We start from the raw sequence: 22,510 nt of genomic DNA, 5'->3' as shown, positions 1-22,510 counted from the left end.
GCAGGAGGGAATAAAGTGCAGATCCCCCACTCTGCCTGCCCATTGAAGTCCGGATAGAGCGGGGGGGGGGGGGGTGTTAGGTGCCGAGTCTGGGGGGGGGGGGGTTTGGAAAGTGGCACGGGGTTCGGGGTCTTACTTGCGGCAGGCAACAGGTGGCGGCAGACAGCAAGCAACAATTTAGAGGAGCCACAGCATCGGAGGAGGCTGCGGGCAGCAGTGAAGATCATCTTTGATGAGTGATCTTCACTGTGGCCTGCTAGAAGTTACAAAACATGCTGTCTGGGCATGCTGGGTGTTGTATTGCAAAACTACAATTCCCAGCATGCCCAGACAGTCAGGCATGCTGGATGTTGTAGTTCTGCAACATCTGGCCCTTCAGATGTTGCTGAACTACAACTCCCATCATGCCTGGACAGTCTGGGCATGCTGGGACTTGTAGTTTTGCAACATCTGGAGGTCCACAGTTTGGAGACCACTACACAGTGGTCTCCAAACTATTCTCCTCTAGTTGTTGCATAACTAAAACTCCCAGAATGCCCTTCGGCTGTCAGTGCATGCTGGGAGTTGTAGTTTTTCAACAGCTGTAGGCACACTTGTTGGGAACTCGATCGAGTGTGTTTCCTAGCTCGAAGTTTCCCAACCCGTGTGCCTTCAGCTGTTGCAAAACAACAACTTCCAGCATGCACTGAGACTACAAATTTTTCATTTTCACATTCCACTTTAACAAAAGTTCTTCAATCACCTGTGGAGTATTAAGGCTTACTGTACCCCTTGTCACATTCCTTTATGGGTGTAGTTTCCTACGGGGTGTGGTCTGGCACCATGGGGGATTCCTAAATGCGACATGCCCCCCCAAAAACCTTTTCAGCAAAATTCACTCTCCTAAAGCTCAATGTTGCTCCTTCCCTTCTGAGCCCTCTAGTGCACCCACAGAGCACTTTACATCCACATATGAGGTATTTCCTTACTCGAGAAAAATTGAATTACAAATGTGAGGGGGGCTTGTTCAACTTTTACCCCTTGTAAAAATGAGGAAAAAAAAATGGGGCTACAAGAACATGTTAGTGTCAAAAATGGATATTTTGAATTTTCTCCTTCACTTTGCTGCTATTCCTGTGAAACACCTATAGGGTTAACAAACTTTATGAATGTCCTTTTGAATACTTTGAGGGGTGCAGTTTCTATAATGGTAGATTTCTTACACAGAGGCCTCTCAAATCCACTTAAACCAAACTAAACTGGTCCCTGAAAAATTCAGATTTTGAATCTTTCGTGAAAATTTGGTAAATTTCTGCTATACTTTGAAGCTCTCTAATGTGTTCAAAAAGTAAAAACATGTCAACTTTATGACTCCAACATAAAGTAGATGTATTATATATGTGAATCAATTTATAATTTATTTGGCATGTCCATTTTCCTTACAAGCAGAGAGTTTCAAAGTTAGAAAAATGCTAATTTTTCACAAAGAAATGATGCCAGTATTGACGAAAATTTACCACTAACAGAAAGTAGAATATGTCACGAAAAAACTATCTCGGAATCAAATTCATAAGTAAAAGCATCCCAGAGGTATTAATGCATAAAGTGACAGAGATCAGATTTGCAAAAAATGCTCTCGTCCTTAGGGTCAAAATGGACTCCGTCCCCAAGGGGTTAAGAAATGTTGTGCTATATAAAAAAAATCCCCATGACTCTTTTGGTAGAAAAATAAAAATGTTATCTTAGAAGGCGGGGAGGAAGAAAAAAAAAAAAAGCAAAGCGATGAAATGGGAAGAGTTTATTAGGGTCTGTAATATTTCTGACACACAGGGCTGTATTTTCAACCAGGAACCTGGGGGGGCAGCATAAAAAAAAATTATACATACTTTATGATGTAGCTGCTGCCACCATGCTGTGTCCCAGAGAAAAATGAGGAACCGTAGTTAGAGGGGTTGTGCGCTGCCCTGCCTTTCGGAGCTCTGCTCGCAGCGTCCGGAAGTTCATTACTCCGAACGCTGTGTGCGGGCTTCCGTGTTCGCGGCCGCCCCCTCGTGACGTCACGCCCGCCCCCTCAACCAAAGTCTATGGGAAGGGGGCGTGACAATGGTCGCGCCCCCTTCCCATAGACTTTCGTTGAGGGGGCGGGCGTGACGTCACGAGGGGGTGGCCGTGAACATGGAAGCCCGCACACAGCGTTCGGAGTAATGAACTTCCAGACGCTGCAAGGGGAGCTCTGAAAGGCAGGGCAGCGCACAACCCCTTTAAATCCAAATCAGTCAAAATAGCTGCTCATTATGTTGTGTATTTGTGACTGATTGCCCCACTTTCTGTGTTTAGGGTGAGATCCAAGGTGAATCTGCAACAAAATCTGCAAGTAATGCATGCAGTTTTTGCTGCATATTTGTGACAGATCTGCATTATAAAATAGGGTTTGAGGTGAATTTTCATTAGTGGAAGTCTACTGCTAACAATTTGGCACGGAGAGCCTGCCCCCTTTCAAACTCACAGCAGGAAACCAGCAGGAAACATGGGGTTGGCTGTCTGGGCATGCTGAAAGTTGTAGTTTTGCAATATCTGGACGGCCACAGTTTAGAGACCACTGTGCAGTGGTCTCTGTACTGTAACCTTCCACATGGCGTTTGCGGGCCAATCGGGTCTCTGGTGACCTGGTGGCCTAGAAAAAAAGTGTTTCTGGTGGTGTCTGAGACAGCACCAATCACCCTTGGCCGCACACAACATGGCTCAGGATTGTGAGAGCACATGTACAATTGAAGCCTAAATTGTTGATTTGCACAGGGATGGCTTCTGACATAAAAAAAAAAAAAAAACACCACATGTGACCCCATTTTGGAAACTACACCTGCAATGTAACAAGGGGTACAGTGAGCATTTACACCCCACAGGTGCCTAAAATATTTTTGGAACAGTGGTCCATGAAAATGAAAAATGTAATTCATATGCACAGGCCATTGTTCCAAAAATCTGTGCCAGTGGGTTGTAAATGCTCAATGCACCCCTTGCTACATTTCTTGAGGGGTGTAGTTTCCAAAATGGGGTGAATTGTGGGGGTTTCTGCTGTTCTGGCACCATTAGGGATGTGGAAAGGCGACATGGCCCCCAGACTTCAATTCCAGCCAAATCCTCTCTCCAAAATCCCAAAGTTCCTCCTTCCCTCCTGAGCCCTGTGTTGCGCCCACACAACACTTTACATCCACATATGGGCTATTTCCAGAATCGAGAGAAATTTGGTCACAAATTTTGTGTACTTTTTCTCTGTTAACCCCTTGTAAAAGTGAAAAATTTGGGGTGACACCAGCATTTTAGTGTAAAAATTAACATTTTTCATTTTACTACCCACTGTAATAAAAAATTAGCAAACACCTATTTGGTGTTGTTACTCACTGTATCCCTTGTTATGTTCCTTGAGGGGTGCAGTTTCCAAAATGGTGTCACATATGGGAGGGGGGGAGGGTTCTGCTGTTCTGGCACCATGGGGGCTTTATAAAAGCCACATGGCCCCCGACTTCAATTCCAGCCAAATCCTCTCTCCAAAATCCCAAAGTTCCTCCTTCCCTCCTGAGCCCTGTGTTGCGTCCACACAACACTTTACATCCACATATAGGGTAATTCCAAAATCGGGAAAAATTGGGTTACAAATTTTGTGGTGCTTTTTTTCTGTTACCTCCTTGTAAAAATGAAAAATCAGGGGTAGCACCAGTGTACAAATTTGATTATTATTTTTTTTTTATTGTTACGACCCACTTTAACAAAAAAAATGGCAAACACCTAGGGGAGGGGATGTGAATACTCACTGTACCCCTTGTTACATTCCTTCAGGGTGTGTTGTTTCCAAAATAATGTCATATGTGGGGGTTTTTCCGCTGTTCTAGCACCATGGGGGCTTTGCAAAGGTAACATGGTCCCGACTAAAATTCCAGCCAAATCCTCTCTCCAAAATCCCAAAGTTGCTCCTTCCCTCAGGAGCCATGTTGTGTGCCCTTATGACATTTTATGTCCACATATGGAGTATTTCCAGAATCGGGAGAAATTAGGTCACAAATTTTGTGGTTCTTTTTCTCCGTTAACTCTTGGTAAAAATGAAAAATTTGGGGCAACAACAACATGCGAGTGTAAAAAATGCTAGGTGTTTCACAGGAATTTGCTGCTATTCCTGTGAAACACCTAAATGGTTAACAAACATTGTGAATGTAATTTTGAATACTTTTCTAACAAAAAGCCCTCTCAAATCTACTTCAAACTGAACTAGTCCTTAAATATTTTGAAATTGTCATGAAAATTATGAAAATTGCTACTAAACTTTGAAGCCCTCTAATGTCTTCAAAAAGTAAACACTTTTCCATTTTATGATACCAACATAAAGAAGACATATTGTATATGTGAAACAATATGTCATTTATTTGGCATGACAATTTTCCTTACAAGCAGAGCATTTAAATTTTTCTTCAAACCAACTAGTGCCAGAAAGTTAAACAGATTTGTAAATTACTTCTATTAACACATCTTAATCCTTCTAGTACTTATTAGCTGATGTCTGCTCCACAGGAAGTTGAGTTGTTCTTTTCTGTCCTCTTTTCTGTCCTCTCTGCTGACACCTCTGTCCATGTCAGGAACTGTCAAGAGCAGAGTGTTTTGCTATGGGGATTTATTCCTACTCTGGACAGCTCCTGATATGGACAGAGGTGTCAGCAGAGAGCACTGTGGTCAGAAAGAAAAATAACTGGAAGGGTTGGGGTGTGTGGCTTGGCTGCAGAAGGACATGGCCGCTTAAAAAGACAGCTCCGTAGCAAGCACACAGAGATCAGCTTCTAAGCCCTGCCAGCAACTCTCACCACCTGCTTTTGGGATCCTTGATCCACTATAGCAGCTTCAGGCAGGAAGAGGACCAACAAGCTGGGCGAATCTAAGCCCCTTCTGCGTTTGTTCCTGCCAGAGCAACCTGGTGCTCGGGAAGCCAAAGATGGCGCCGGCTCTCCGCTCTCCCCGCATGTGAACTCCGGCGCCCAGAAATCGCAGCTGCCACTGCCACAGCGGAGGTCTGACCCAGCGAACCCGAAGATACACGCTATGCCACTGTCCTCCAGAGCCCATAAAAACTGTATGCTACCCCTCGGCTGGGGACCACCGAACCAGTCGTCTGTTCCAGTAATGGCAGTGACTGAGGAGGAAGACAATACTCTCCCGCTGCCTCCCAGTGAATCCTCCGGTACCCTTGGTGATGTCGGAGACCCAGCTTCACAGCTGTCCTCCTCCCCACAAGTTAGCCCAGTGAAACAAAAGCCACGTCTTACCGCTGCACCCACGGATGACTTTGTAATGGGACCCACTGAGGACTTGGTCAATCATGCGGCCGAGGAGGATGAGTTTGCTGCTTATCAGGCCTCTGTCAAGACTGTCTCTGAGACTGCTCTGAAGGACATGCTGCAACTGCTTAGGTCCTCTATCACTAAAGACTTTTCCTCTCTGTTATCTCCGGTGCAGATAACGATCAAAGTCCTGGAACATAAAGTGTCACATATGGAGAGCAAGATGGCGTCCTTTACCGCTGTGCAAAATGGCCTGGTGGATGCCCACAACGCCTTGGATGACACGGTAATGGCGATGAAGGAGAAACTCACTGACGCGGAAAATAGAAATAGGCGGATTAATATTAAATTCCGCTGTATTCCAGAATCCATACCTGGATCTCAATATGTTAGAGAGCTGACTCGCCATTTTCTGCCTGACCTAGAAATATTTGAGTACAGCATAGACCGCGCGCACAGAGTGGCAAAACCGAAGTCCTTACCCTAGGACCTGCCTAGAGATGTCCTTGCTTGTTACACCTTTTATAAAACCAAGGACGTACTGCTACAATTCTCAAGAAAGCGCAAGTACCTGCCAGCGCCTTATGAGGATGTCCAACTATTTGTGGACTTGTCAGCGGTGACTCTACAGGCTAGACGGCACTTCCACCCTCTCACTACTGAATTGCGTCGCCTAGAGAGCTCGTATAGATGGGGATTCCCACAACTTCACTTCTGTAGAAGCTGGATTCGATGCCCTCCTCCAGTGGGGATTTCCTGCCCCTGCTTCCCGAGGATCTCCTGATCGTCCTTCTGATCCACAGTCCCGGGCACCTACCTGATCATCCATGAACGCATCTGAATGTCCGGTTTGTCTACTAGTTTGTCAGCGCATTCTCTGAGTGCTTCTACTGATATCTTTATTCTTTTTATATTCCTTATTCACGTTCCCACATATGATGTTGTTGTCATAGCTGACACTGCATTACTGTTTTGTTTTGCTTTCTCTTTATCTTTCACTGTGTTTTTGATTTATTGTATGCTACTCAATCGGTCACTTAACTGGTGGCATATCATTACTTAGCACCTTTACAGCTCTATAGTTGAGGGCAGCCTACTCACTCTCCTTTCCTATCTTGGTCTGTCCCTCTTGCTTCTGTTCTATCGCTTTCTTTATACATTGTTTGTCAGTCATGGGGGTCGTGGTGCTCTCTCTCAATGTCAATGGGCTCAATAGCTTTCAAAAGCGGACTTTCCTGTGGCGTGAGGTGACACATAAACTAGTTGATGTTGCCTGTATACAGGAAACACCCATCTCCTCTAAAAATCCACCTCCCTTGTGCCACAGGAGATTCCCTACAATAATTGCATCTTCTTTCACTAGAAAGAAGTGAGGGGTCATGGTGGCCTTTAGCGAAAGAATTGCATTAACCGTTCAGCAGCAACTTATAGACCCACTTAGTAGGTTTATTAAAGTTGTTTGCACCATAGACAATATAGACTATACCATTGTGAATGTGTATGCCCCTCACACCCACCAAGGCCGCTTTCTGAATAAGGTTCTCCGCAAAGTTGCGAGCATCCGCAAAGGTGCACTCATTATTTGCGGTGATTTCAACACTGTTGTTTCTCCTTCCCAGATCACTCCTTCCAGACCTCTAGGAGAACTTTCTATTTAGATGATTTCCTCTCCACTCATGATCTTTTTGACATATGGAGGCTAAAGCATGCCTCTGAGCGTGACTACATGCATTGTTCTGCAAGATTTAGCACGTACTCGAGAATAGATCTTATCTTGGTGGACCGGTTTCTTCTTGAAAGGGGGGAGAGGTCGGACATTGGACAGGTGACGCGGTCAGACCACGCTCCAGTTCACATGACCATTAGAGACGAACATCCAAAGCACAATGATTTTGTGTGGAGGGCAAATACTCACCTAATTGCTCACTCCGAACACTCTGCCTTTCTTGAGGGGGTACTTACTGATTATTTTACACTGAACATGACTCCCGATGTTAGTGACACTACAGTTTGGATGGCACAGAAGGCAGTGATTCGAGGCTCATTTATTCAGCTGGGAGCTACCCTGAAAAAGCAAAGGACTCGAGCATTTCAGGAATCCATCAATAAAATTGCTGCCTTGGAGGCCATCCAAAAGACATCCCCTTCTGAGGAGACGGTGAACAACCTGAGAGCTGAACGGACACATATGAGGAGACTACTACTACAGGACTATGAAAAATCCATTAAAAAGTCGAGATTATCTTATTATGTGCATGATAATAGACCGGGTTCCCTACTAGCCAGAAAATTTAAGCCTGCATTCTACAAGCAACGTATCTCTGTTCTTAAACACCCTAAAACTCAGCTACCCCAACTTTCCCCTCACCACATAGCGAATGCCTTTCGAGATTATTATGAATCTATGTATAATCTGAAACTCGATCCCACCTGCCCACAATCTTCTAAGGAGTCCATAGACGCCTTTCTTTCTTCTCTTAATCTCCCTAAACTTTCTCCTTCTGCTCTGGAATCTCTCAACTCCCCTATTACTGCTCAGGAGATTACCGATGCTGTCAGATCCCTCCCTGCCCATAAAACCCCTGGTCCAGACGGTCTCCCGAACGAATACTACAAAAGATTTCTCCCAATTCTGCTATTCCATCTGCTGTCTATTTTCAATGGGGCTGTAGAAACAGGCTCCTTCCCTCCGGACATCCTAGACACCCTTAATGTGACAATCCCCAAACCTGGCAAACCCCCTGACCAGAGATCTAGCTACTGACCTATATCCCTACTCAATGGCGATGCGAAACTATATGCTAAAATCTTGGCATCACGCTTGCGTCCATACATGCCGGCGCTACTGGGCCAAGAACAAGTTGGATTTACTCTAGGGAGGCAAGCCCCGGTTCACCCTGTCGAATGGCACACGCCAGGGGTGCCCCCTTATCTTCCTCATCACCATTAAACCGCTTGCACAGAAGATACGCTTGAGAAACGACATTAAAGGAGTCTGTGTAGGTGACACAGAACATAAAATGGCCCTCGTCGCTTTTTCAAACGCTCGACTCTTTCAGCCACTTGTCCTACTATATGTAGAAATAGAAATCCCGACACTAGTAATTGGATGAAAATTCTTCTTTTTATTTTTTGCAAACGGCAATACATACAGAAAACGTAGTTTTCTGTATGTATTGCCATTTGCAAAAAATAAAAAGAAGAATTTCATCCAATTACAAGTGCCGGGATTTCTATTTCTACATATCTGTTACTATCCACGAGCACTGGACTTTCTATAGTGCTGACCATTTTTCTACTTGGACTTGTCCTACTATAAACTGAACGTCACCAAATCCCAGGCTCTCCCAATCAGCATCCCTCCCTCCTTACTGGACGAGTTGAAACCCAAATTCCCCTTAGACTGGCAGCATCGGTCTATTTCTTACTTAGGCATATAGCTTTCCTCTCCGTTCTCTTCGCTCTTTCATACTAATTCTATCCCCTCCTTACTACCTTTTCTTCATCTCTTTCTCAATATGCGGGACATATCCTGTCGTGGTTTGGCAGATTAGTAGCTTTTAAAATGCTCCTGCTGCCAAAAATCCTATATATCTTTCGCACCTTGACGATTACTATCCCTAAATCTTTCTTCACTGCGTTGGACAAGTTGCTAGACACCTTCATTTGGAATCTAAAATGCCCCAGGGTTTCTAGGAAGGCCATGGTACATAACAGATCAAGTGGGGGTTTGGGACAATCCGAACATGAAGGATATTATAAGGCGTGCGTCCTTGACCAGATGAAACATTGGTGGTCGGGTGAACCAGATAAGCTGTGGGTAGCTTTGGAGCAATCCTTTAGCCCCGAGTGCTCTTTAAAATCCAGGATACTAGCTGCACTTACCCCTGTAAAATTGACTAAAATGCATCTCTTGGCTTTTGATGTTACTGACCATATATGGCGCTCCACCCTTAAAACCTTTCCAAACCATATCAAGTGCCCCACTGGGTCGATACCAATAGAGCATCTGGCTCTATACATCCGAGGCCTGGACCTCACTAGCTGGAGAGATGCTGGTATATTTTCCATCACAGACATTCTAGACGACCACGGCACGGTACATTTTGCACACATTAGAGAAAAGTTCCATATTCCCCACAAGGAATTTTATAAATGCCTACAAATTAGAAGTCTTCTCAATACTGACTGGTGAGAAACTGTTAAAATCCCGGCAAGATTGCTAACTCTTTTCAACTCCTCACGTAGGGGTATCTCGTTTTTTTATGACCTATTAGACGGTAAATCTTCCATGTCCCCTTTCCCTTATGTGACTAAATGGGAACATGACCTGGAGACCACCATCACCCCTGAACAGTGACAATCCGCTTTTCATAGTCTATTTTTAAGAGTGCTAGCCACCAAGTAGACATTTGCAAATCGATCCATCGGTGGTACTTCACACCTTATAGGCTACATAAAATTGATTCCGCTTGCTCTCTTAGAAATGGGCAACCTGAGACATATTCTGTGGTACTGCCCAGTGCTTTGCCCACTGTGGAGTGATGCAAAAAATTGCAAAAAAATTGGTCTGCAGTGGCGCTGCCTTGTAGAGAACGGAATGAAGTTTCAGTCTTATAATTTAAAATCTCATTTATTGAAACATAAAGTGAGATGTGGAAATGCAAAACGCGTTTCGAGGGTAAGTTCCCTCTTTCTCAATTGCAAGGAATAATATTATAAGGTACATACAGTCGGGCGCCATTTATATAAGGAAAAAAGGCGCAAAAAACAAAAACTCTGTACTGCCCACAAAGGGGCGTTTTCAATAAAATTCACATTCACTGTTAAAAAATGCATATGATCAGTTTTCTACACATATTATACAAAGACTTATAAAAGAACAATGCAAGTATAAAAAACATGTGATTGCGTAGAATTATGTTAATATTCTATATATCTGTAGTCTTTTATGAGCGAGCGTTGTATTACAGTGTATAAGTCCAGAAAACAGGGTTGGACTTTGGGATAACCAAGACGAGGCTTGGAGCCGGATGTATACGTCATATCTAGCGCTGGTACGCTGGTTCATTCACAAACCACAGCGACCAATCATCATAGAGCTGCACATGACGTCAAAATAGTTAGTAGCCAATAGAGCACGTTATCGGCTGGGGGAATGTACGTCGTAAAGGTCGCTTCGTATGTGATAAATACGCCGACCAATCGCTATGAAGTGCAGAGCGAGGTGGCCAATCAGAATCACTTGTATTCTGTCAATGGATGGTGCAAGATTCAGATTTCAAAAAACGGCTGCTAAGCCATTCAGATCTTTTGCCGGATTGTTTGGTATTATCTGGTAAGGTGCTCGTATGTGTACGTAGCTACTTTTTGGTATACGCCATTGGTCTGGGCGATTGGCCTATCAGTGACAGGCCGGTATCTGTGTAGCTTTTCAATGGTATTTGTGAAGGTCCCCGCTGTGAGTTTCGTAGGTCCAGTGACTGCTCTCTGTCCTGCTCCCGCCGCGGTGACCAATAGGAGTGGATCCCGATATGAACTTGGTCGTGGGACCCGAGGGGAAAAAAGAGAGAGGTTTCTTCTAGCACTGGTAGGTATGTATTTCTTAGATTAAATCGAGTGTTCGATATAATCATTCAAGCCTAGTGGGTTTAAAGTTTTCAGCTTGAAAATCCAGTAGTTCTCCCTCCTGCACAACTGCGTGTAGCGACGATGGCTGGTGGCCGGAATATGTTCTATGGGTAATACAGAGAAATCAGAAAACTTACATCCGTGTCATAGTGCAGCATGACGAGATACGCTATGTTGTTGATAACCTTTTTTCACATTGGATCGATGGTTATTGAGTCTTGTGCTGAGCATTTGTGTGGTTCTGCCAACATATTGGGTGCCGCAGGTACATTCCAGGAGGTAAATTACATATTCAGTTTTGCAGGTCATTAGAGTTTTAATCTTAAATGTTTCACCAGTGGTTTTGGAGGTGAAGGCTTTGCATCGATTTTTTATGTTGGAACAACATTTGCAATTTGCCGTCCCGCATCGGAAAGCCCCTGTGATAGTGCTAGTTGTTAATGTAGGTTTCCTTATATTCCTCAGCTTGCTCGGGGCCAGCATGTTCTTCAGAGATTGATTCCTTCTGAAGGTGATTTTTGGGCGTGCTGGTAAGATGTCTTTTAAGAAAGGATCTAGTAGTAATATATCCCAGTGCGATTGTAGTATTTGTTTAATGTTCCGATGGTCTGTAGAGTAAGTGGTTAAAAAATTATATGTGTAGGTTTTATCTTCTGTTATATTTGTTGGGTTCGTAGTTTTAGGTTGAAGGCAGGTCTTCTGGTCCAGGTGGCTCGCTTTTAGCTTACTATTTCTGATCAAAGATTTCGGATAGCCTTTTTCCTTAAATCTATTATCCAGGATTTTGCTCTGCTCTTTGTAGTCTTGGTCCGTCGTACAGTTCCGGCGGATTCTCTTATACTGTCCGAAAGGGATATTCTTGGTCCATTTGTCTGAATGACAGCTTTTAAAATTAAGGTAACTATTTCCGTCCACGGCTTTAAAGAAGGTTTTCGTATTAATGTGTCCGCGATTGTCATGTGAGACAATTACATCGAGAAACTCAGCATTATTTGCATAGTGTGTATATGTGAAACGAACGTTGCATGGATTTTTGTTTAAACAGGAGATGAATTCTGTAAGATCCGTTGTATTGTTGTCCCATACGATGAATATATCATCGATATACCTTTTGTAAATAATACAATGCCGGAACAGGGGGTGCTCATAGATATACTGCTCCTCAAATGCTCCCATAAACAGGTTTGCTAAACTCTGGGTGCGAATTTAGAGCCCATCGCTGTGCCACAGTGTTGTTTGTAAATGGTCCCATAAAAAATTATGTTCTAAAATGAATTTTATTGCGGCTAGTATAAATTCCTGTTGTTAGCTGGGCATCTGTTTGTCGCGGTCTAGGTATCGCGACACTGCAGCGATTCCTTGATCATGTTGAATGATAGTATAAAGTAACATTATGTCCATGGTATGTCCAATAATCTCTGGAATCAATTCACTTACATCCAATCTGTCGCAATACATTGATCTCCATCTCCAGAAATATGTCTGCCAATTACCTTCCTACACCCGTGATAATAGTGATTTTATCAACTCCATTATTAATCTGAAATGGGAAGATCATTTCTCCTTCCTTACCATGGACATAATGTCACTTTATACTATCATTCAACATGATCAAGGAATCGCTGCAGTGTCGCGATACCTAGACCGCGACAAACAGATGCCCAGCGAACAACAGGAATTCATACTAGCTGCAATAAAATTCATTTTAGAACATAATTTTTTCAGATTCAATGGGACCATTTACAAACAACACTGTGGCACAGCGATGGGCTCTAAATTCGCACCCAGTTTAGCAAACCTGTTTATGGGAGCATTTGAGGAGCAGTATATCTATGAGCACCCCCTGTTCCGGCATTGTATTATTTACAAAAGGTATATCGATAATATATTCATCATATGGGACAACAATACAACGGATCTTACAGAATTCATCTCCTGTTTAAACAAAAATCCATGCAACGTTCGTTTCACATATACACAGTATGCAAATAATGCTGAGTTTCTCGATGTAATTGTCTCACATGACAATCGCGGACACATTAATACGAAAACCTTCTTTAAAGCCTTGGACGGAAATAGTTACCTTAATTTTAAAAGCTGTCATTCAGACAAATGGACCAAGAATATCCCTTTCGGACAGTATAAGAGAATCCGCCGGAACTGTACGACGGACCAAGACTACAAAGAGCAGAGCAAAATCCTGGATAATAGATTTAAGGAAAAAGGCTATCCGAAATCTTTGATCAGAAATAGTAAGCTAAAAGCGAGCCACCTGGACCAGAAGACCTGCCTTCAACCTAAAACTACGAACCCAACAAATATAACAGAAGATAAAACCTACACATATAATTTTTTAACCACTTACTCTACAGACCATCGGAACATTAAACAAATACTACAATCGCACTGGGATATATTACTACTAGATCCTTTCTTAAAAGACATCTTACCAGCACGCCCAAAAATCACCTTCAGAAGGAATCAATCTCTGAAGAACATGCTGGCCCCGAGCAAGCTGAGGAATATAAGGAAACCTACATTAACAACTAGCACTATCACAGGGGCTTTCCGATGCGGGACGGCAAATTGCAAATGTTGTTCCAACATAAAAAATCGATGCAAAGCCTTCACCTCCAAAACCACTGGTGAAACATTTAAGATTAAAACTCTAATGACCTGCAAAACTGAATATGTAATTTACCTCCTGGAATGTACCTGCGGCACCCAATATGTTGGCAGAACCACACAAATGCTCAGCACAAGACTCAATAACCATCGATCCAATGTGAAAAAAGGTTATCAACAACATAGCGTATCTCGTCATGCTGCACTACGACACGGATGTAAGTTTTCTGATTTCTCTGTATTACCCATAGAACATATTCCGGCCACCAGCCATCGTCGCTACACGCAGTTGTGCAGGAGGGAGAACTACTGGATTTTCAAGCTGAAAACTTTAAACCCACTAGGCTTGAATGATTATATCGAACACTCGATTTAATCTAAGAAATACATACCTACCAGTGCTAGAAGAAACCTCTCTCTTTTTTCCCCTCGGGTCCCACGACCAAGTTCATATCGGGATCCACTCCTATTGGTCACCGCGGCGGGAGCAGGACAGAGAGCAGTCACTGGACCTACGAAACTCACAGCGGGGACCTTCACAAATACCATTGAAAAGCTACACAGATACCGGCCTGTCACTGATAGGCCAATCGCCCAGACCAATGGTGTATACCAAAAAGTAGCTACGTACACATACGAGCACCTTACCAGATAATACCAAACAATCCGGCAAAAGATCTGAATGGCTTAGCAGCCGTTTTTTGAAATCTGAATCTTGCACCATCCATTGACAGAATACAAGTGATTCTGATTGGCCACCTCGCTCTGCACTTCATAGCGATTGGTCGGCGTATTTATCACATACGAAGCGACCTTTACGACGTACATTCCCCCAGCCGATAACGTGCTCTATTGGCTACTAACTATTTTGACGTCATGTGCGGCTCTATGATGATTGGTCGCTGTGGTTTGTGAATGAACCAGCGTACCAGCGCTAGATATGACGTATACATCCGGCTCCAAGCCTCGTCTTGGTTATCCCAAAGTCCAACCCTGTTTTCTGGACTTATACACTGTAATACAACGCTCGCTCATAAAAGACTACAGATATATAGAATATTAACATAATTCTACGCAATCACATGTTTTTTATACTTGCATTGTTCTTTTATAAGTCTTTGTATAATATGTGTAGAAAACTGATCATATGCATTTTTTAACAGTGAATGTGAATTTTATTGAAAACGCCCCTTTGTGGGCAGTACAGAGTTTTTGTTTTTTGCGCCTTTTTTCCTTATATAAATGGCGCCCGACTGTATGTACCTTATAATATTATTCCTTGCAATTGAGAAAGAGGGAACTTACCCTCGAAACGCGTTTTGCATTTCCACATCTCAGTTTATGTTTCAATAAATGAGATTTTAAATTATAAGACTGAAACTTCATTCCGTTCTCTACAAGGCAGCGCCACTGCAGACCAATTTTTTTGCAATTTTTTGCATCACTCCACAAGTTTATTGCCGATCTCTCATCGAGGACCCGGCTGGACCCTGCAGGCTGCAGCCAGAGACCATCTGACCCCATACGGAGGGGAGATATGCACATATCAAGCTATACCCCAGGTGAGTACCACTAATACTGGGGTTGAGGACCGGGATTATCCCACTGAATTACGCGAGGCGCTATCCTCTCCCTGTCTCTTTTATCTCTTTTCCACATACCTTTGCCCACTGTGGCAGGGCACGGAATTGGTTATATCCAGACTGTTAGGGGTTGACATTACACTTACACCTGCGACAGCTCTACTCTTGATAGACCTAGACACATATCCGCCTCCAACTTGACACGTTATAGCCCATCTTCTTATTTCCACTAAACTCTTCATTACCAGGAAATAGAAGACTCCTTTGATCCCGACCTTATCAGAGATCCTCTCCTATGTCAATGTCACCTGTGATTATGAGAGGATGTTTGAACTGGCACACTCCCGTGACTTACTATTCCTGAAACAATGGGACTTGTGGATTCATAGCCCACACTTTATCTCCTTGAACTGATACCGCACTGATTGCCATATCCTTGCTTAGTTCACTGTCTCTTTATGTCTCTGGGCTCTCCTTCCTCTCCTTCCCCTTTCTTTTTTTTTTTTTGTACTATGAACTATAAGAAAGTCGGCTGCCCCCCTTGTTGCTCTGATATGTAATTACAACCTGATTTATATTGAGAAGACTCTTTTGTTTCTTGTTATTGTTCTACCAACATATGGAGCCTTCCTATATTGTGCAGGACTGCGGGTCCTTAGCTGCCACACATGGGTTTCCATTGAACTGTCATTCAGAACCTTCAAAAACCTTCAAAAGGCCTTCAAAAACCTTGACTTGGTGAACAGCTTTTGCTTCTGTTTTTTTGCTGGACTTCCTTTTTTAGGATATATTGTTTATGTTGTGTTTTTTCACTTATGTACCCCCTGGTATGATGTTTTCGTTATCTACAACGTACCTTTATTTCTGTTTTACTCTTGAAAATAATAAAACGTTTAAAATTAAAAGAACTGGAAGGGTTAAGATTTTTTAATAGAAATATTTAACAAATCTGTTTAACTTTCTGGAGCCAGTGGATATGAAAAAAAAATAGTTTTCCACCGGAGTACCCTCCTTTTTTTTTTGTTTTTAACTGTATATTTATTGAAAATAATTTTTCAAATACAAGTAGTAAGGATAAGAAAACAACATCTCTAGCCAACAGTAGGCCTATATAGGTAAGAAATGTCACAATATACAGCAAATAATATAAGCAAAAAGTAAGAAAATAATAACCAATGGGGAATCAACCAAGAAACAGGCTCTAGAGCTTAGTTAGCGCCCCAAGAAGAGGCACACAGACAAACCATAGAGACAAAAAACAAAAGACATGGAGGACAATAACAAAGGGGAGAAAGAAAGGAGAGGTACAGGGTTAAATAAAGGGGGGTTACGATCAATAAAGCGGTCCCAAGTATCCCAAACGGATACAAAGGTACAGCATTATTCAGAGAGGCAGTAAGGGACTCAAGGGACCGGAACTCACAAACACGAGCCAGCAAATCAGAGCTCAAAGGAGGAGTAGTTTTCCTCTGACATTTCGCAATGAGTGTTTTTTTTTTTTGTTTTTTTTTGCGGCAAGGACAATGAGGGGAATTCATTAAGCTTTTTAGATTGTGTTTTTCTATCTAAGATTGTTGCATCAAAAGTCTCTCCTGCGACTTTTGTGTGACTTTTGCTAAAGATCGTATCGGAAAGTGAACTACCATGTGCAGTGCTTTAGAATAAGTGCTTTAGAATAGTTTTATGCAGTAGTGATCGATTCATGATGTGTGACTTTTCTCTGAAAGTTGCACAAAAGTCGCAGCTCCTGTCCTTTACACACTTACCCACACTAATTTACTTCAGCCTTGAAAAGTACTCTAAGTGCCCGACAACCGACTGCGGGCCCTGGCGACATACCAGTTCAAAGCTCGTGGGCAATGAAACCACTGTTGAACCCAACCAGGAGGCCATAAAATGAGTGAGCTGCAGATGATGCAGCCGTTCAAATGAGGGAAGGCCGTTCCTAGACATTAATTGGTCAAAGTGCAGCAGGGAGAAGGTATGAGGGTCAACCACACCAGCATAAGAAAATAAATCCCTGGAGCCCTATTGCCAGACCATACCCGAGGTCAAACCTGCCAGGAGGTCAGGATGATATAGCAAGGACTGCATAGGGGAGGAGGAAGAAAGTAGTGATGAGCGGCATAGGCCATATTTAAATTTGCAATATTTCGCAAATATATGGACGAATATTCGTCCTATATTTGCGAAATTTGCATATTTGCTATGATCCTTTTTTTCATGCAAAAATTTGTAATTAAATTTGCACAGTATGCATGCGCAATTATATCTTTCACCTAAAAAAGGGAGGGATCAGTGTCCAGTCTGGAAATGCCAATATTTGCATAAATATCAGCAGAAAAATTTGCAGAAAAAAACAAACGAACATTTTACATCTAGCCTGATTGTTATCAGTAATTAATAGCATTAATATCAATATTAATTACCTGTCTCGTGGTTCCTTTCTTGCAGCTGACGAGGGTATCTGTCACGTTTACCTTCTCACCGGGCATCAGTCACCTGTAAAAAGACACAGGTATGATAACATGTTCCTAGTACATGCTACAGACGCTAATATATAAAACAGTCTAGGGCCAGAACTACTTATATCAGGCATTGTAAAACCGCGTAAGAAAAAGGAACAAAAAAAGATGGAACACATTGGAATCTAGATGTTTTTTTTTTTACTTAAAATATAATGTATATTTTTTATATTTGTTTTACTAAATATTTTATCTAAAAATTTTATATTATGTACAACAGTTAGTCATGTAATGGGAATGTATACCTTTTAATTTTGAAAGGGAGGGGGTTGTATTATTTTATGAAATTATTTATGCCTCACACATTTATGCTATGTGTGTAGCTATTGTAGATTTTTTGGGGGTTTATTTATAAAATTTTGGGGATTTTTTAAATATTTTCTTTACTTTATTCTGAATTGTATTTTTGATAGAAAAAAAAGTATTTTTAAAGGGATGTTTTTGTGGGGGAGGGGTTGATGTTTTTGAAAAATTATTTTATCAACCTTTTATTTTTATTTTTAAAGGGGTACAGCCGTCATGCCCCCTCCCATAGACTTGCATTGAGGGGGCTGGGCGTGACGTCATGAGGGGCGGAGCTATGACATCCCGAGCTCCTGACACCGGCTCCAGCGTCTTTTTCTTCTTTTTTATTTTATATTTGATACAAAAAGTTTTTTAAAGGGATGTTTTTGTTAAGGTGGAGTTTTAGTATTTTTAAAAAAAATTTATTTTATTAGCCTTGTTTTTCTTCTTATTAGTTTTTAACTATTCCCATTAAGGGACTTAAAGTAGCATCCTTCGATAGCTAATATATTGATAGACTGCAGTAGTATGACAGTGTCATTCTTATACCTCTCTGTATTATTCTAAAAGACAATGTATGGTTACAGTATTGTCAGGGGTTTAATTGTGGGATTTTTTTTCTCTTATTTTTTAATATGTTTTTTATGGGTGTTCTGTTTAATTAGTTTTTTTTTACTTGTATTTTTTTTTGTTCTTGTTTTTAATCCCATGAGAGGGCTTTCACCAGCGATCTACTGATCGTCCGTATAATACATTGCACTAGTATTACAGTGCAGTGTATTATGGCTGTCAGCATTATGTTGACAGCCAATGTTTAATTATGGCTAATGTGAGGGGAGGGTTGGGTAACTTTTTATCTTTTGTGGGTCATTAATTAATTATTTTACAAATTGTTTATTTTTTACTTTTTTTTTTTTAATAGGATCCATGCAGAATCAATCTATGGGGACGGCAATGCATCCGTGGAACCTCCGACAATAATTATTCCGGCTGGGAATTCCTCAGTGTGAACCTTGCCCTCTATGTTTTTGTGGGGGGTGGGGTTGATGTTTGAAAATTTTTTTTTGATCACCCAATGTTTTTTTAAAGGGGTACTGCCGTCACACCCCCTCCCATAGACTTGCCTTGAGGGGGCAGGGCATGACGTCGTGAGGGGGCATGGCTATTACATCACGAGCTCCCGACACCGACTCCAAATTTTTTTCTTTTTTCTTAATTTCATATTTGATGCAAAAAATGTTTTTAAAGGGATGTTTTTCTTAAGGCTGAGTTTTACTTTTTTTTTTTTTAGATATTTTATTAGCCTTGTTTTTCTTCTTATCAGTTTTTAAATATTCCCATTAAGGGATTTAAAGCAGCCATCTTTCGATAGCTCATATATTTATAGACTGCAGTATATAGACAGTGTCTTTCATATGCCTCCCGTTATTATTCTAAAAGACAATGTATGGTTATGGTATTGTCAAGGGTTTTGTTGTGGGTTTTTTTAAAACATTTTTTCTTTTATTTTTTTTAATATGTTTTTTAAGGGTGTTCTAATTAGTTCTATTAACTTATCCCATGAGAGGGCTTTCACCAGCAGTCTACTGATCGCCCATATAATACATTGCACTAGTTTTACAGTGCAGTGTATTATGGCTGTCAGCATTATGTTGACCGCCAATATTTAATTATGGCTAATGTGAGGGGAGGGTTGGGTTACTTTTTATCTTTTGTGGGTCATTTTTAATCTTTTTCTTTTTTATATATATATATACATTTTTGTAGGGGTTGGGGTTAATTATTTTATAAATTGTTTATTTTTAACTTTTTTTTAAAGATAGGATCCATGCAGAATACATTGCCATCCATGGGGATGGCAATGCACCCGTGGAACCTCCGCCAATAATTATTCTGGCTGGAAATTCCTCAGTATGAACCTAGCCTTTAATTTAAAGGGACTTTTAAAAGCGATCTTTAGATCGCTCAAATAATACAGTGCATTAGTATTATGCCCTTCAGCATTATTTAGTCTTTGGCTATAATTATATATTTAAGTGCAAAAAAAAATATAGATTTTTTTTTTACTTAGTACAGCTAAGTCTTAAATCTGCAGTTAGTCAGCCCACAGTCTAAAGTAAATTTGTAAACTGCAGTCATTTCAATCTATTCTATTAAATATCGAAAAAGGGAATTCCTACAAATAAAAAATCTGAGAATAAGGATAATAAATGTTCCTAATCTCTGTACCTGAGATATAGTTGTGTTATATAAGAAGCTGTCTATAGACGATATACTTATTAACAACACATATATCTTCATGTATAAGGGAGAGACTATGACATCTCTGCAGGTCTAGATTTTACATCTAACCTGATTGTTATCAGTAATTAATATAAATATTAATTACCTGTCTCGTGGTTCCTTTCTTGCAGCTGACGAGGGTATATGTCACTTTCACCTTCACACCGGGAATCAGTCACCTGTAAAAAGACATAGGTATGATAACATATTCCTAATACATGCTACAGACGCTAATATATATAACATTCTAGGGCCAGAACTACTTATCTCAGGCATTATGAAACCGCATAAGAAAAAGGAACAAAAAAAAGATGGAACACATTGGGGTGTAGAATTTTTTTTTACTTAAAATATAATTTATATTTTAAATATGTTTTTAACTAAATATTTTATCTAAAAATGTTATATTATAGACAACAGTAAGTCATATAATGGGAATGTATGCCTTTCAATTTTGATGGGGGGGGGGGGGTTGTATTATTTTATTAAATGATTTATGCCTCTCACATTTATGCTGTGTGTGTAGCTATTGTAGATTTTCTGGGGGTTATTTATAAAATGTTGGGGATTTTTTAAATATTTTCTTTTCTTTATTTTGAATTGTATTTTTGACACTAAAAAGTATTTTTAAAGGGATGTTTTTGTGCGGGCAGGGTTGATGTTGTTTAAAATAATTTTATCAATCATTTTTTTATTTTTAAAGGTGTACAGCCGTTACGGCCCCTTCCATAGACTTGCATTGAGGGGGCAGGGTGTGATGTAATGAGGGGTCTGGGCTATGACGTCCCGAGCTCCCGACATCGGCTCCAGCACTCGGAACAGTTTGTTCCAAACGCTGAGCAGTGGAGTACCCCTCTAACTCTCTAACTATTCGGATATTTTTTTTATTATTTTATCGACCATTTCTTAATGTTTTATACTTTTTAAACTAGTCCTAATCAGTTGTAATTATTTACTTCTTATTTCTTTATTTTTTCATAGCATCTCTGCCTTTCTATTTAAGTTTTTCCCATACGAGAACGACCTTTCACCCGTAGTCTGATCGTTTCTATGAAACACTGCACCACTATTGTAGTGCAGTGTATTATGCCTCTCAGCATTATGCTGACAGACAGTGTACGGTTATGGCTATCGTATTTTTTTATGGGGTTATACATTTTTTAGGGCATTTTTATATATACATTTTTTTTATTTAATATTTGATACAAAAATTTTTTTTAAGGGATGTTTTTGTTTAGGCAGCGTTTTGTTATTTTTAAAAATATTTTATTAGCCTTGTTTTTCTTCTTATTAGTTTTTAACTATTCCCATTAAGGGAATTAAAGCAGCCATCTTTCGATAGCTAATATATTGATAGACTGCAGTAGTATGACAATGTCTTTCTTATGCCTCTCTGTATTATTCTAAAAGACAATGGGGGAGATTTATCAAAACCTGTGCAGAGGAAAACTTGCCCAGTTGCCCATAGCAACCAATCAGCTTTCTGCTTTAATTTTTATGAAGGCCTGTGAAAAATGAAAGAAGCGATCTGATTGGTTGCTATGGGCAACTGGGCAAGTTTTCCTCTGCACAGGTTTTGATAAATCTCCCCCATTGTATGGTTACAGTATTGTCAGGGGTTTTATTGTGGGTTTTTGAAAACATTTTATTCTCTTATTTTTTATATGTTTTCAAGGTTGTTCTGTTTAATTAGTTTTTTTTTAACTTATTGTTTGTTTGTTTTTTTGTTCTCGTTTTTTATCCCATGAGAGGGCTTTAACCAGCGATCTACTGATCGACCATATAATACATTGCAGTAGTATTACAGTACAGTGTATTATGGCTGTCAGCATTATGTTGATAGCCAATGTTTAATTATGGCTAATGTGAGGGGAGGGTTGGGTAACTTTTTATATTTTTAGGATGATTTTTAATCTTTATATATATATATATATATATATATATATATATATAAATATATATATATACACATTTTTTTAGGGGTTGTGGTTAATTATTTGAAAAATGGTTTATTTTTAACTTTTTTTTAGATAGGATCAATACAGAATACATTGCCATCTATGGGGAAGACAATGCACCCTTGGAACCTACGGCAATGATTATTCTGGCTGGAAATTCCTCAGTGTGAACCTAGCATAAATTTAAAGGGACTTTTAACAGCGAGCTTTAGATCGCTCAAATAATACACAGCATTAGTATAAAAGTGCAGTACATTATGCCCTTCAGCATTATTTAACAGGCTTTGTATTATTATGGCTATAGTCTTTGGCTATAA

The 22,510-nt window shown here is 40.6% G+C and overlaps 2 long non-coding RNA genes across 2 annotated transcripts in view; one reads left to right on the top strand and one right to left on the bottom strand.

The window, feature by feature from the left end:
• Nucleotides 1-20,318, top strand: part of LOC130368523 (uncharacterized) — a 111,558-nt gene extending 91,240 nt beyond the window's left edge. The window contains exons 2-3 of the long non-coding RNA XR_008892495.1: nucleotides 17,597-17,660; nucleotides 18,875-20,318. This is a non-coding gene — a long non-coding RNA (uncharacterized LOC130368523). The remainder of the gene's footprint in view (nucleotides 1-17,596; nucleotides 17,661-18,874) is intronic.
• The window catches only part of LOC130368522 (uncharacterized), a 79,867-nt gene that overhangs the window by 6,333 nt on the left and 51,024 nt on the right, over nucleotides 1-22,510 (bottom strand). The gene's annotated exons all lie outside the window — the stretch shown is intronic.

This window comes from Hyla sarda, chromosome 4, assembly GCF_029499605.1.
Source record: "Hyla sarda isolate aHylSar1 chromosome 4, aHylSar1.hap1, whole genome shotgun sequence".
Taxonomy (NCBI): domain Eukaryota; kingdom Metazoa; phylum Chordata; class Amphibia; order Anura; family Hylidae; genus Hyla; species Hyla sarda.
The sequence above is the reverse complement of the archived record's forward strand: the minus strand, read 5'-3'. Positions and strand labels throughout refer to the sequence as shown.